Source organism: Ursus arctos, unplaced genomic scaffold (genome assembly GCF_023065955.2).
Source record: "Ursus arctos isolate Adak ecotype North America unplaced genomic scaffold, UrsArc2.0 scaffold_27, whole genome shotgun sequence".
NCBI lineage: Eukaryota > Metazoa > Chordata > Mammalia > Carnivora > Ursidae > Ursus > Ursus arctos.
The window spans coordinates 26,138,219-26,153,174 of NW_026622952.1; the positions used below are offsets into that span (position 1 = coordinate 26,138,219).

Consider the following 14,956-nt stretch of genomic DNA (forward strand, 5'->3'; position numbering starts at 1 on the left):
TGAACTTCTGGAGGGCAGGCACGTCAGCGTTGGCTAGCCCAGTGCCAGGGTCTCAGTGGCTGCTTCTCCAGGCCGGTGCACGGATGCTTCCCTGCAGGTACGGCCTCCCACGGCCTCCCCGGTTCTCCGCAGTTCCTTTGCAGCTCTGAGCTACCCAGAGCGGCTGACAATCCCCGGCAGGCCCTTTCTTTCTGGGCTAGTGTTCATCACTTTACTTTTCATCCCATCTGGCCCATCGCTGCGTCCCAGGACAAACAAGTCCAAGGCAGGCTGCCTCTAAACTTCAGAACCGGGTTTTAACTCCGTTTCCTGTGGAGCCCACGCCATGGAACTTGGTTTTATTTTTAAGACTCCCATTTGTGATTCGGGTTTCTATTAGTCTTCTGTCCTTGCGTCAACAGCTCCTGATGTGTCTGCATCCACGCTGTTCACTCCCCGGGGAGGGGGGTTTGTCCATAATTCACTTGCCAGGTGGGTGTTAGTAAAACAGGATTACTGCAGGAGAACTGGCCTTCCTCACTGATCCGTCAGGAGCCTCTTCCTTTGTTGGAACATCAGATGTTTTCATATGGTGTCAGCACACTCTTCTCGTTCCTGTTTGTGGGAGAGAGAGAGGGTGTTTGAGTGTGCATTTTTCAGTGGCGTTATTGTGTGTCATGGGGTCTACCACACTCCCCCACCACTGCCAGGTTAGGGGACTCACAGCGGGTGGGAAAGGGGAGTGTGACCCTTCACTGCGGGACAGTTTGCTGAATAAGATATACAGAACACCTTAGGGATTTTTTTAGAAGTGCCCTCTCCTTGTTCCTGCCCTGTTTATGAGGCCCATGAAGGAGAACCCAACTCAGGCAATGGGCTTTAAAAACATTGGGTTGATCCAAACAAAATTGCTTGTTTTGTGGGTAAAAAAGCAGTCACATATCAACAAATTCCTAGTTTCAACTTAATGGGGTGTATATGTAAAGAACGTTCGGTGAGAAAGCATAATTAACCTTATTAATTTTATTAATATGTGACACTTTCCCTACAGTCTTTTCCAGTCGGTTTCGAAAGCAAATATTTGGAGGAAGGAGCTGAGAACACTTCTCTGGAGTTGGTCTCAGAGGCTCAACTCCAAAATTTGTTTGCTCATTCTTGGAATTGTGTCTCTGAAAAACCTCAGAGAAGCAATTCTCCAAATAGCCCATGTGCAGCAAAAGAAGGGCCAAAGCAAAAAAAAAAAAAAAAAAAAAAAAAAAAAGTGGAAGGCAGATGTGAGCATGATAAAATATAATCTTTCCTAAATTAGGTTTTGCCAAACCTAATTAGGCAAAACCTTCTGAAACTCCCCAGCCTGAAAGGGGTCTTAGCAGCCTAACCATGAACATAAGGGGAGAGTCAGATTGTGTTCCAGCTTTCTAAAGAAGAGAATACAGGCAAGAAACACACCAAGTACAGCTTAGTTTTATCATTATTAGGTGGGATGTTTTAGCCTCTCAAATGAGACGGATGATTCTTAATCAGCTTCCCCCAACATCTCCTGATTTCTGCCTATTCTACTGACGACGGTTCCCTGACCCTTATAAATGCTCAGGGTTGAGCGTATACACCTGCTTGCCCTTGCTTCCTGCTGCCGTGTTACCAAAAACGCTTTCCCCTTATTTTAGCAGTGTCTTTGAGTTGGACATTCAAAACATTCAATTCTCCCTTCCCCGTCCTCTGTCCTCTCTTTTCCAGAAATGTAACGGTAACCTCCATGGCACATTCCCTGTATGCAAGGCAGTGTCCAGACGCATGGAAATGCCGGGTTAGGAAATGCTGAGTGAGCTGAAGCCTGGCCTGCGGGGTGTGTGGGTCGTGGAGGAGGCCAGCAGGACCAACACGCTCTGTGTTTACTCAGCTGTGGCCCAGCCCCGCTGCGATGCCATCCGAACTGTCCCGAGCCGCCATGCCCAGCAAGGTGGCCGTGAACGCTAGCGCACAGCGAGGGAGGGCGGCGACGCGCTGGAACGCTGGGAGTAGCCTATACAGCAAAGCTCATGGCATCGTCCCAAGGACGCAGCGGTGCTTTCTCAGTCGGCGAGGTCATTCGAGGGAAAGTCTGATAAAGCTAAGACATACCAACGTAACTTACTCAAAAATTCATAGATACAGAGAAAAGGTTGTCAGAGTCAGGGGTGGGAGAAATGGGTGAAGAGGGTCAAAGGGTAAGTATATATGTGGTGCGTATGTGTGTGTGCGTGCATACACGCGTGTGAACCTTAATGTCAGAAAATCAGAGAACTGGCTGTTACTAGGCTCGTTCTTTAACACTTCTGTATGCCACACAAGACCGTAGACCCCAGAGGACTAACCTAGTGTTTTATTTCTTTCTGTGGCCTGAGAAAGGGTCCCAGAACTTCCTGGCTCTTTCGCTGGCTTGGCTCATTAGAATGAATAAAAACCCAAGAGTTGTCTTCATGTCAATCATCACAGACTGAAAGAAAAGGCGTAGGATAGGACACATTCTTAAAGCTTCAGTTTGGAACTCGGTGTTTTAAAAGCCCTACAGAGCCAGGCTGGTCAGGTGTGTTTTGTTGTAGGTACGATGAAGCAGGAGCCGCAGCTCCACAAAGAAACCAACATAATCCAAAGAAGCGGGTGGTCTGACCACTGGAGCGGTCCAGGGGCCTCCAAGAGACAGATGGGGTTCTCATCGCAGCCAACCAGAGAAAGAATAACACTCAATCATCTCGAAAATCATGCCTCTGGGGTTCTTATGACGATCCCACTTTTACTTGCCAACACACATGAACCTTATGAAATTGTGTCCTTTTGCAGGAGATTTCCAGCAGAGGTGGTTTGACTCCGTCCCACTGACGCCTCTTCACCAGGCGCCCCGTGCGCCCCGGCTGGGATTAGAGCCAGTCACGCCAGCCTCCCTGCGATGGAGCCGAGACAGCCCCTCCCAGCTCAGCCACACGACCAGCCCTACGCCCAGCAACCAGGTCAGGAGTCCCTGTGCCTGTCCAGCCGGCCAAGGTGATGCCACGCACACATTGTCAGGGATGTAAGAGCCTGCCGCTCTCCAGTCAGGCACGGTGACGCTGAGTTGGGAGCTGGGAGGCCGACCCCAGCAGCCCCTCCACCGGGGAAGCTACGGTCCCCAGCTTGCAAGCGTCTGGCCTCGTGCGAGGCTTACCCACCACCTTGCAGAACAAATGGATCCGATTCCACAGGAGAAACAAGGACATTAGGCAGAGGAGCTGTTTCCTTTTTCAAATAGTGTCAAAGGAACTCAACAGGAACGGCCCTATCTTCCCTCCCCCCAGAATGACCACTACTGTGATTTCACCTTAAAATAGATGGGGAGGAGTCAGCCCATCGGGCGTGAACAGTCCTGAGACATCAGCAACTCTGCTAAGACGCTTCGTGTCACATTTCTCTGGATTGGAAGTCAGGGTTTCTCCCCCATTTTGTGGTTGGTTCTAGAATCAGAATTCCACGAAGAGGCCCCTGGAGGACTCTGGAGGTTGCAGGTCCTGGTCATTGGCAGTAACTGACACCCCCTCTGTGATCGTGGCCTGGGGAAGGCTTTCTTTCCCGAGTGGTCACCAGCAGGCGCTGCCCCGAACGCCACTTTGGGGGCTGCTACGTCAGAGGGTAGACGGAGTCCTAGCATATGGGGACGTGTCAGGGGGGAGATGGGGTGACAGTGGCAGGCTTTCTTCTTGACTCTAGTTAGAAAATGTTTCAATAAGAGCAAGTTTTATTTAAATATAATTTATGTAGCATTTCCCCCTGAAGGATAGGAATCTCTTCTGGACCTCATAAATACCTAAAGAGACTTTTTAGTTTCTTTCCATGAATTTCTTCACTATTAATAGGAATTTTTTAAAAAATGATTGTGATTTCCTAATGCGGACATTATGTATCTAATGTGGGTATTAGTTTATCTAAAATTAAATATGCTTCCTTATAATATAGGTTGCTTGAAAGAATCTTCCTTCTAAATTATTATGGTCAGCTTTTTAAAAAAAAATAAAGTATTTGTTAATAGACTAAGGAGACTCATCTGAGCTTCTGCGACACGGAGCAGATTTTGCTGCTCGTAAGGAATTCCTTCTGGGTGTTGTCCCCGTCCTGCCCAACCTGTTCCATAAACATCTCCATCCACACCCCATTAGGTCCCAGAGTCCCTGGGGACAGCACCTGCCCCATGCCCACTGTGTGCCTTCCCCAACACCAGAAAGACACCGTTCTCCCAATGAACAGCCAATAGTCAACGTGAGGTTCATTAACAAGAAAGCCATAAATACAAGAACCAGCATCATGTCCCAGGGACTTGTAGGGAACCTCAGGAATTCTGTTGGATTATAAAACATGTTGATTTGCTTCAGCTGTTCATACAAATATTGCTTTTCAAGATGATTTCTTCTTCGGGCCCCAATTAAAATGAGTGGGCAGTTTCAGAAGGGCCTTGAGCAGGTGGGTGGGGAGGGCGCCCAGGCTGCAGGCTGACCGCTGCTCTTCACCCCCGTGCCTGGTTCACATTTCCCGAGTACTCTTCATAGGACAGAGCAGAGTTTTAGGAGGACCGTCAAAATGACGTGTGCAGAATTACAAAGTCCAAAGCTAGCCACGGGGAAGCATCACTCACAAAACAGGTCTTCATCTGGAAACGCAGCCCATCAACTCTGCTGTTTGGCTGCTAAAAGCAAGTGGTGTGTGGCGTCTCGGAAGACATGAAAAGTGGTAGCCCCCAGAGTCTGCCAGCAAGAGATCTCTAACAGGCTTCAAGCATGCAGATACTCCGTGAGTAAAGGGAACCTAAAACCAATATATTCTGTGCAGTTTAGAAATGACAGGGTGGCTCGTGACATAGTTTGCGGGGTAATTAGATAATTAGATGACTATGTGGCTGCCCTTCCGTAGGTCAAGTGACATTGATTAGAGCTTATTCCACCAGACTACAATCTATCACTTTATTTTTTACGAAGGACATTCCTAAAAGACCAGATGAACTGTGACATAGCCTCACTATGTACCGGGAGTAACGAAATGTGATAGCTAACGTCGCCTGTCGCAGGCACGGCTCTCCTGTGCGAGCAATCATACAAGCATGCGAGGCCCTTGCTTTCACTAGCTCCGTTCTGCAGAAGAGGAAATGAGACGTGAGGCAGCCTCACCAGCGTCGTGCAATGACTCACGCATGCAGCCCCTAAGTGCCAGAGCCAGAACTGGAACCCGCACCCTGGCTCGAGGGCACACGCCGAGAAACACCAGGTCCCATGCTTTGGGAAGCGCTCGGTCCCTCACTAGCGCTGACCGCGAGGGAGGGGACTTCAGCTGCTTCCACAAACTCAGTGGACTGAAGCCTGCGCTGTCTTCCCGAGCCCCGTCCGTTGCCCAGGGTGACCTGCCCACAGGGTCCTAGAAACTGGCTGCCCCACCCAGCTCCGAGAGTAAAGCAGACAGACGCGTGCGGGCACCTGCTCGGAGTGCTTTTGCGGGAGTTATTAGGGCAGTCACAATCTTTGTAACTTGAAGGGGCTGAATCTTCGGCGGGGAATAATGGGAACAAGTAATCTTACTGGGAATTTCCTGAATAAAAGCTTTCTGTAATAGCTATTCTTCAAGTCCAGACTCCAAGGCTGGGGAAGGAGGCGGTGGGCCAGCTGTTCCAAGACACTGCATCCTCGTGCATGTTTGTACCTCAGATCCCTTGCTGACGGGGCTCCCGTGCCCCAAGCCAGCTCTGTCGGCATTCGAGCTACAGTGCGCCTCGTTGCCGAGCTCCGGCTCCAGGCTCCGTGTCTGTGGGGACTGCCCACCTCGCTTTCCCGTGAGGTGGTGTGGTCTGTGTTCCCAGAGAAGGTCTCGTATTAGTGCTACATAGGTTCACCCCTTGTCTGCCGTGCACCCCCCTTTTCTAGAACATGAAATTCGGGACAGAAGACTTCATTACTCATTCTATCCTTACCACGGGCTCTCCAAGGGCAACCAGCAAACATTTGATTGGTGAATGAATGGACGATGTTAACCAGGGAAACTAGAAAAACAACTCTGAAAACGTCCACATGTAAACCACATAAAACCAAGTTCTGAAACTGTACCAAGGATGACGTATGTTACAGTGTTATCAATGAGATAGGGTACCACTCAGAACAGCTCTCGAAAGGGATTGGAGGTGATCTCTGGGTGTTGGTTTAAAGATAGGCTTTCTAATCTTCTATATAACTATGCTGAGTTTCTGTATTTTCTAAAAATGCAAATATACTGCTTTTATAATCATAAACAGTTGTGGGTTTTAAATTACAGGTTTGCTCCAGGCAGAGTCCAGCACATAGCTGGCCTTCCCCGTGCCTCGTTCAGCAGTGCACGGCCTCAGGTCGGCTCTCTGCCTGCAGTGACACAGCAGCCTTCGAGCTGAACAGAAGGAGAAAGGGCCCTGCCTCAGTGGATCAGGGAGCAGAAGTCAAAGGAAAGCTTGTCTTCAGCAGAAGAAAAGGAAGCCAACACACAGAGCAAAACCTAGGAGCTGGATCAAGCCATGCTTACAGCCAGCTTCACCCTGGGGCTTCTGAGGTATGTGAGCTAATAAATTCCATTTGTAACGTAAGCTAACTTGTGTGGGATTCCCATCCCTGGAAACTGCAGTCATTCTAACTAAATACCAGGACCCACGTCATGGCGCTGCCCTGGGGATGACCTGGGACGTTTGTAAAGAACTCAGCACAGCACAGTTCCTGCCCCTGGGAAGTGTGCACAGGTGAGGGTTCCCACCCTGGCCAACATCACAGAGAGCCCACCAGGACCAAACGAACACTGACAATCCCAGCCGTGTGTCCAGACAAGCCCCCAGTGCCATCACGGCAACTTCCAGGTCCATGCTCATGACCCACACACAAGGACAAGTAGGGCAATCATCAGGGTCCTGATGGAGTAAAGGAGAAAATGCTCGATGCTCAGAAATTGCCAGTTACTAGTCTCATAAAAGCAAAAAACGTAGCAACAGACCCAAACCACAGCACAGTTTTCCCTTTTCCCATCTCTGGAGCATTGAACACGTGGCCTCAGAAAAAAATGCCTGAGATTGTTCTAGCTGTTCCCCATGCGAGCTGGCTACCCAAGTCCGCAGGGATAGCTTCCTGCTGGTCAGGAATTCAAGACGGTTGGTGGGAGCCTGGGATCTCAGCCTGAGGTGCCGTGCTTTGCTGACCTGTGCCCCCCACTCTGTGGGCAGCTCGCGGTGCACTGTGAGGAAGGCCATGCAGTGAGGGGGGTCTCTGTGTCCGCACCCTAGGCCTTCACCAGTTACCGCCTGGTGGGAGGGAGTGAAGCAGCGTAGAGAGATGAAATTTACATTAAGCCAGCTGGACAACCGGGTCAAAATTTGTTGAATGGATTTACTAAATGTTCTGCTTTCTTCCTCAGATCATGGATTTTTTTTTTTTAGTTCAAGAGTTCTGAGATACACACCATGTTAGAGCTCCAGGGTGCACAAGACGTTCCTTTGTTGGTGATGTAATGACCACACTGGGAAGGAGAGGCGGAAGGTAAGAGCCACCTTCTGCGGCTCAAGGGAGCGCTGCGCCTTCACATGCCACATGCAGCGTGATCAGAGGGCCACCGGCTGCCAGCTGCCCCACGGTCCTGTGCGCACCCGAGTCCCTGGCTCACAGAACTGGAAGAACACCTCTGTGCATTCTTTCCAAAGACAGTCTCCAAGCCAGAGGAGCGCAACGTCTGCTCCAGGTTTCCGCAAGTGCCTTCGGAGGGCAAACTCAGAATATGTTGAAATAGAAGCATTCGTCTGTCCTTGTGGGTCCAGATTCAAGATTACAGATTTAGCCAAACATACAGCGTGAACAGTAAGGTTATAGACAGAATCACCGAGCACCTGGAAAGAGGTGCATGAATTGCAAAACTATGTTGCAATATTAGCTAGGAGATGCAATTCTGAGCAGCATGTGGGTAAACTGACTTTTCCAAAGTAAACCTGTTTTGTGTATCCCCTGAAATCAAGCTGAGTGTCCCACCAGTGATGGGAAGCTGCAGTCAGAAATGAGAGACTACCTGAGCCAGATTAATCCCAGCTCTTCCCAGTTGTTCCATCTGTTAAATCCCCATGGATACCTCAACGCCGATAAATAACTGACCATCTTCAGTCGTTTGCCTACAACGTAGCAGGAAGCGTACGAGGTACCAGAAAGCATCTAGGAACCCAGCCAATGTGGTCCCAGCCCCCACCGAGTTCGCGGTCTAGTGAGAAGGCAAATCCCAAGCCAGTCTATGAATTCCAAGGGAATGACAAACTGGTGAGTGCCGTGAAGGAAACACACACGATTCTGAGAGAACGATGGCTGGACCAGATTTCTACTCTGGCATCAGGAAAGACTCCTCTGAGAATAGGGAGTGCTTGTGTAACCCCGAGAGGAGTCATGGTGAAGCAGGTAGCGTGGAAGAGCCTAGCTAGAGGGAAATCCTCGCGGTGGAAACAAGCCTGACCAGTTCTAGAAACAGGAGGAGGTTGGAGGCACTGGGGAGCCCTTCGGGTCAGTGGGTCAGCGGGGCCCGCCACGCCCACAGAGCCACAATGTCTCCGTGACAATGGAAATCCCTTGATGGCTGGTGAAGAAGGGAAGGGAAGGTGACCTGATGGTAACGTGATCAGTCCTGTGCTTGAGAAAGATTGCTTTGTGCCCCTTGCACAAAAAGAATTCACTAAGTTGCTCTTAGACTGAGTTTGGATCTGCCAAGATTACTGTACGTGTTAAAAATGAACTAGATTTACATGTATCGCTAAGAATACATTTCAAAAACACAATTTTGAATTGTTGAGGGTTGGCGGTTTGTAGAAAGAGACTGTAATACCATTTACATATATTTTACACACGAAGAATATACTGTATGTTTTGGGAATGTGAAGAGGATAGGCCGGGATCGGGTATTGAGGTTACTTCCCAAGGAGGAAGGAAGGAATGGAAGCTCCCACTGACTCGGTATCATCTGTGGTTGTTGTTTGTTAAATGTAAAGCATAAAGGGCAAAATGACAATGTGTTAAATCTTTTTAGGGTACACGTGTACTTCTTTCTATTACATTGCTCATGACGTTTGAAATATTTCACAATTGATAATCTGAGAAGTTAAATGGCTACCAGTATTTACCAGTCAATGAATCTAGCTTAGTCCTGAAAATGGATGGAAGCCACACAACCTTAAACATTAAGTAAGTGGAGTTCATCTTAAGGGTAGGAATCCCCTTGAGTTACTTGATTCCTAGTGCTGGGATCGTTAGTTGAATCACTGATTCGGGATGCTGAAAGTTCCAAAGGAACTGAAATTTGGCAAAATTAAATAAAAACTCACATTTTGTCATCTGTAAAGTTTTAAGCTCTTGGTTTTATAAAAGAGAGCCTTGTCCAAGATCACACACCAGTTACCTACAGAGGCTAATTAAAGCCTATGAAAGTCCCCGGGCACCCCAGGCCGCTCCGTCGGTTCAGTGTCTGCCTTCAGCTCGCGCTGGGGTCCTGGGATCGAGCCCTGCATCCTTGTACCCTCCCTGGCACCCCTGCATTCTTGGGCTCCCTGCTCAGCAAGGGGGCCTGCTTCTCCCTCTGCCTCTGCCCCTCCCCCCCACTCTCTCGAACTCTCTCTCAAATATATAAAATCCTAAAAACAAAACTGAAAGTCCCAACCCAGTGCCTTTTCTACTAATGTCACTTGCTTATTTACTGTTGTTGGTATGAATTGAAAAAGAGGCGGAAACCCTTCTCTCCAGCTTCTGTTCTGCTCTGGTTTGGATGAACCGTAAGGCAGAGAGTCCCATCTTTCCTCTCCCATGGCACCTGCGCCGTCGGCACATCTGCACGGGCCTCATCCACGGACGTTATCTCACTCCTGCTCCCTCCCTGACCACGGCAGCTGCCGACAGTGAGCGTGGACCCTGTGGGGCCTGGGGACAGCCACGCAGAGCCGTGCTTCTGCTCAGGGTCCAGGCCCACGCCTGGCAGAGAGATCACAGAGACAGACAGTGCAACGGATCCAAAGTCCTCTCACGAGGGTGAGTTTTCGAATCAAAGAGTGGCCGGCCTGGAGGGGAGGGCAGCTGAAATGCTAACGGACCTTGCAGTGGTATCTTAGCCAGTATTTTTGAAGGAGAAGCGAAGAACTGTGGTCTGACACGTCTGAGTTCACGAGTGTGAACAGGAAGACCATCTCCTGTCCAGGTGGTCCAGAAATCACCAGGCGCGAGTGTGGACGCAGGAGCTAAATGTGTGTAGTTCTCTCTTGAGACTGACTCTGAGGATCCCTTGTGTGATTATTTGCTGTCTTTGCAAACTCTGAACATCAGAATGAATATGGTTTATCGATGAAAGTCAGCAATGTCTTGATTTGTACCGCGTTTTTTCCTGTAATATGAGTTTGAAGCCAATGTGAGGGTGAGTTCAGGGCGAGAGAGGAAACTTCAGTCTCAGAACGATGATGATTTTGGAAAACAAACCCAGTCCCACTTTGCAAATGCCAAATACAGGGAGCCACCTAAGTTACTCTGGGGGACTGAGGCTTCTGAGCGAGCCGTGAGGCACCGGGCGGCGGCCCCCGCAGTCTGCCCAGTGTTTGGAATTCCCTGAAGACGTGGAAAGTTGCTGAGTGGAAAAGATGGTTTTGAGGCAATAAAACCAGGTGGTGGGGACCCTGGGTGGCTCAGATAGTCAGCGGGGAGCCTGCTTCTTTCTCTCTTTCACTCTCTCTCTGGCAAATAAATAAATAAAATCTTTAAAAAATAAAAACAAAAACCAGGTGGTGATGGGCATCTGCCCAGCTGGGCCCACTGTGACCTTTTGCTGTGTAAGCTGACAACATATCCTCACCGAGGTGACCGACCCTCAGTAAGAGCTGGGGCCCCACGCGGGGCGTCCCTTCCACAAACCCTCAGCCTCCTCTCTTGTAATGGAGCCTGCTTTTGGCAGCCACCCCTTCTCGTCGGGGGTCTCGGCACGCAGCCCTGCCCCTCACAGCCCAGCCCACAGCAACAGGAGCTCCTGAAAAGGGCTTTGGATTTTTATAGAAGTTTCCATCGACACCAGGACATACTGTGGATACCTCCCAGAGCGGGGGAACGCAATGCTTCACCAAACTGCAGCTACCGGTCCACCTTAGCTCAAGGTCATGTATCTGACCTCCCTCGTAGATGCGGGGTTGGGCCGTGGGCACCTGCGTGCTCCACTCTGTTCCCACGACCCCCGGATGGCCAGCTGCTTAGACAGCCCGACCACCTCGTCAAGCCCTCATCCAGCACGGCCGGTTTCCAGTGCCCCGGATGGAAACTCAAATCTCTGGAAAATTTCAGGACAAGGACTTTCCAGAGCATTCTCATTTGCAAAGCACTGAATAATAAACAAGGAATTTTGTCAATAAATTACATTATATTGCTATGCCATCATTAAAAACTGTGTTCTCAAAGTTTCCAAGCATTTGGGAAAAGGCCTCCATCACAATGCTGAATTTAAAGACCAAGATCACAAGAGAGCTCATGCCATTTAAAGAGAGAGGGGGAGAGAGAGAGAGAACACGGGGGGAAATGCAGGAAGAAAGATGCTGAAAAAAGTGCCAAAAAGTCTAAAAGGCTTGTTGATGGTGAGAAGATGTGTGACTTCTTTTTTCCTAAGTTTTGGTGTCTTCCAACTGGCTCTCCTCAACATGTACTGCTTTCAGAATCAGAAAAATCACACACGCACCCCCCTCTCTGTCCATGTGTGTGTGCATTCACGCCCGTGTGTATGTGCTTATGTGACCACATACGTGTGCGTGCGTGTGTGTCTGTGTACAAACCTACAACGCCAGGTCCAGTCGGGCCCCCGAGAGGAAGGGTGTTCGGGGAAGAATTCAGTGAAACCAAGCCCACACTCCTCATGGCCAGGCTCTCAGGCACATTGTCCTGAAGGTGATGTATCACTTTTAAAAGTCAAATTCTGATACATCTCAGGCCTGATTTGGGCTGTAGGTTTGCAGGGAAAACATGTTGGCATGCAGCCTGCTAACCCTCCGAGTGTCCAGTCTCAGAAGCTGTCCCCACACTCAGGACGTCAAAGACCCCGAGAGCACCAGCTCCCTGCCTTTCACAAAACCAGGAGAAACTGAGCCCAGAGGGGCCAAGCGACTGCCCGGGGCTGCACGGCTACGGAGCTCGGGGGTGGACCGGAACCGGGGTCCTGCCGTGCCCTTTCACTACGCGGCACTATCTCGAGTCCAGGAACGTGAGACAAATGAAGGCTAAGATGCAGCTACTTGTAAAGATTCCTACAAACCCCACAATGGTCGGTGCACAAGACCGCCCAGGCGACCAGCGGATGTGGGCAGCAGACTGGTGGCGTCACCCCAAAAGCTCCCAGATACTCATCTGCTGGGGCCGGCGCCTCTGAGAACAGGCAACAGAACAGCGAGGAAAGATGCTGCCGCACCTTTGCGCCTCGTCCGCTCGCCGACGAACGCCTCCTGCACGTGTCGGGGCTCCACTGGCGGGGACAAGTGCCTCTCAGCTCACACTCCCGTGTCAGCAGACCCCAAGGCCACCGTGAACCCACAGTCATGGCCACGTCTGAGCAGCAAGAGACTCTAGACTCCAGTGTCCCTAACAAGGCCCTGGGGCCCCGCGTAGGGACACCCTGCTGAGCCAGAGGCCATAGGCGCCTGGATTCCTTCAAAGCTCCCCGCTGGTGGGTCACAGCCTTCGGTATATAGACTGGGCCTCTTTGTCCTAGCTCAATATTTCTCCTTGAAATATGTGACCCCTCCAGGAGATCTTGTCAATAGAGTAATAATACGAGCGTTTGCGTTAAAATGAATCCCGGTGATGTCTGTCTGCACGAACGAAATGAAGATAATTGTTCTTCCCGCCCTGACTTCTTTAGAGTGATAATGCACAGGGCTAGAATTATTTCCTCTTATTTCCGTATTTAGGCAGAGTGATTCCCCTCCCCCCCGGAAGAGCAGGAGTGTGCACAGGTGAGTGGCCCGTGCCACGTGCCACATGAATACATAAGACACTGTGACATGAGCTGAAGCCCCAGTCACACTCGGCGCTGGCTACCCTGCCCCGGGATTGGTGGGGAGGAGCTCCCCTCTGCACCATGAACCCCTGCCGAGTGCACGGACACAGCATCCTCCCGGCAGACGCAGCCCCCACACCTGAGCTGCCCAGGGCTCTTTATCAGGGTCGGCTTCTCGTTCACTAAGTCATGCATTCATTCACAAACATATAATAATACAAGCCCACCAAATGCCAGGCCCACTTGTAGGCCAAGCCGACCACGGGAAACAGGACACGAAGAATCCTGGCCATGGACCCCCGTTTCAGCAGGGACACGTAACCTACATCAGCTCCCCCAAGCCCACTGAATGTGACCCGCAGGACGCAGGTGCAGAACCGGTGTCGTGGGGCTCCTGGTCCTGTGAGGGCAGTGACAGACACCCCCCGACCCCCATCACCAGGGACCGAGTGAATGATCACAGATGAGGGACGGGCTGTGGAGGGATAGGCCTGCTCTGGTGCCTCCAAGAACCCACCATGGAGGAAGCCCGGTGTACATGGGGGCAAAGAGGCGGAGCGGGACTTGAGAGGGAGACAGGACGGATCATGCTGCGGTCCCCGCACGGAGGGAGCTGCCGGTGGACAGCGAGGAAGAGCAGCTGGACCGATGCACAGGTGGATGGCTGTGGCACATGGTCACTCCCTGCACCCCCTGCGGCATGTGGCCCCATCGCTGCAGCCCATCCCACGCCATCCCCACCAGGGGAGGCTGACTCCCCCGAGCACCGGTCCTCCTGACCCGAAGCAGCTATGGGGAAGGGAGGCCGTGTGCAAATGGCAGGGCAGCTGCTCCTGGTTCTCCTCCTCGGGGGACTCCCACCTTGGATTCCCGCCCCACCGTGGAAAACGCAGGGTGACGCTGGAGTGCCCCGCAGGAGAGGCCACAAAGACAACGGGCCATGCCCCGCTGTCAGGGTACCCCAGCCCAGGATTTGGAAGGGGGGAAGAGCCGTCCCTACAAAACACTGCCCAGACTGCCGACCTGTGAGCAACATAACCGCAGTTGTTATGATCGAGGATGTTCTGGAATGACTAGGTATGCACCCCACACGGGTGAGCAGACAGCCAGCAGCTCTCCAGCCACTGTCAGTGATGCTTGGGGGAGGCCTGGCCCATGCTCTGGGAGCCCCGTTCCAGGCAGCAGAGAGGCTAGCAGCCCGGCTGGCCTCACTGAGCAGGACAGCCTCGGGGCGGTTTCCAGGCAGAGTTTTCTTGGTGGCTTTGATGCCATGAGAGGGCACGAGGATGAGGAAGGAAGTGTTCTGTTCTCAAGGGAAATCTGGAAAAAATACAAAGGAACCAGGCCTTGCTGGGGGCTGGGACCAAACATAAAACCAGCTCTTCTCCCGGGCCTCTCCAGGACTGCCAAATTAAGGAGCTTCGGGGTAAGGATCACACCCGGGGCGCACAGACCCCTCGTGAGGGCCTCCTAAATATCAGGGGTGTGCCTCAGCCAGTCACGAGGCCGCGAAGGCGCTCGAGGGCAGGCCTCGCAGACACGGTCAACCGCAGCTCTTAGGAATTCTCAGACTTTTCACAGCAGCCCTGCAGGAGTCCGAGGTGGAGAAAGGAAAGGTTCGTGTCCATGACCTTTGTGAGCCCCACAGATGCACAGAGAACCCCCCGCGCCTGTGAGCCCGTCGTCACACGGGAGGAGCTACAGCCAGTGCAGACGACGTGCGCCCGAGACGGCACGAGAGGAAAACAGGAAACGGGCTGAGAAATCCATCAGCGGCAGACACCAGCCGCTTCTTACGGAAAAGAAGGACGGCTCGGAGGGGAGAGCCAGGAATCTAGAAGGCAGAGCCAAGCGTGATGGAAACTCATGCCCAGGAATGAGACTGCAGCCCTTTCCAGGAACCGCCAGCTCAGCCCGGCAGCAGCGCGGGTCGCCACGG

The 14,956-nt window shown here is 51.6% G+C and overlaps 1 long non-coding RNA gene across 1 annotated transcript; it reads left to right on the forward strand.

Annotated features, from left to right (window-relative positions):
- Positions 1 to 14: 14 nt before the first annotated feature.
- On the forward strand, positions 15 to 9,489 carry LOC130541895 (uncharacterized). Its single transcript, XR_008955989.1, has 4 exons — positions 15 to 97; positions 1,717 to 2,186; positions 2,800 to 6,546; positions 7,396 to 9,489. It is a non-coding gene; the product is annotated as an uncharacterized LOC130541895 (long non-coding RNA).
- The last annotated feature ends 5,467 nt before the right edge of the window (positions 9,490 to 14,956 follow it).